This window comes from Gymnodraco acuticeps, unplaced genomic scaffold (genome assembly GCF_902827175.1).
Source record: "Gymnodraco acuticeps unplaced genomic scaffold, fGymAcu1.1, whole genome shotgun sequence".
NCBI lineage: Eukaryota > Metazoa > Chordata > Actinopteri > Perciformes > Bathydraconidae > Gymnodraco > Gymnodraco acuticeps.
Window position 1 is genome coordinate 148,177 of NW_022990057.1, and position 996 is coordinate 149,172.

General features: G+C 34.1%; 1 long non-coding RNA gene across 1 annotated transcript; it reads right to left on the reverse strand.

The window, feature by feature from the left end:
• Window positions 1-459: 459 nt before the first annotated feature.
• LOC117545966 lies at window positions 460-898 on the reverse strand. The gene is made up of 3 exons (XR_004568914.1): window positions 785-898; window positions 655-721; window positions 460-587 (listed from the first exon to the last, which is right to left on the reverse strand). It is a non-coding gene; the product is annotated as an uncharacterized LOC117545966 (long non-coding RNA).
• Window positions 899-996: the final 98 nt, after the last annotated feature.

Below are 996 nucleotides of genomic sequence, written 5' to 3' on the forward strand. Positions count from 1 at the left end.
AGTCTGCAAGTTACATAGAGTTTGATAATTACATGTTGAACCTTATGGAACAAGTCCATACACAAACAGAAAGGTCCAATTGAGTATAGTGCTGAAAGCTTTGAATCCATTTCTCTTCATTGTTCAGCCATAATATTCTTTGGAAAATCACTGAGTTTAGCCTTGACCTGCTTGAAGAATACAGAATAATCAATACTTACATGATAAGCATCAACTGTTAAGAGTTATTGATTGGAAATTTGAACAAAAAGTGTAATGTAATCATATTCCTTTCAAAGATATAGTGTGATCAATATTTCTGGGAAATTGACAGGAAAAAAAGTTCATGACATTGAATAGACCTGGAAATGTTCCCAGAAAGAAGACAAGGTCATCAAGATTCAGTAATACAGCTTAGTTTAAACCATTTCACACAAAAGAAAAGTTAAACTCAATAATTTGAGAACTTCAATTAAGTGGTTCAGAAACTTTTATTTTTTTTTTTATTGGCCACATACAATCTGCAATGCAAAGAGAACCAAGAATAAAAACCAAGAATAAAAACCAAATTCAGATTGAAGAAACCAGTCAGCGAAATGGATCCATTCCTGTTGGGAGAACAAAGTTTAATATAGCCATTCAGAATAAATGTATATTGCAATACGAAACCCTTACCTTCAGGAATTCACATCTGTGATGGTAAATGGCCCAATGACTGCTTTTTGTACCATTCCATGTTTCTCTGCAAAAATATATATTTTAGTATAAGTCAACCAGTGTAATACAGCAGAAGTTGTGTACATACCTGACGCAACACTCCTCTGCCTCCTTGACTTGCATTTCGATTCACAGCAGTCACAAAGATTGCTCTGGGCCAAGTTGTCCAGCAACTCCCAACTGAGTTCATGAAGATTGGATGAAAAGATAATTCAAATGCATCTCAACTCTTCCAAATAAAGATTCCACAAAGTTTTAATAGTTATGAATTGGATTCATCTGTATCTTCAGTAGACTGGA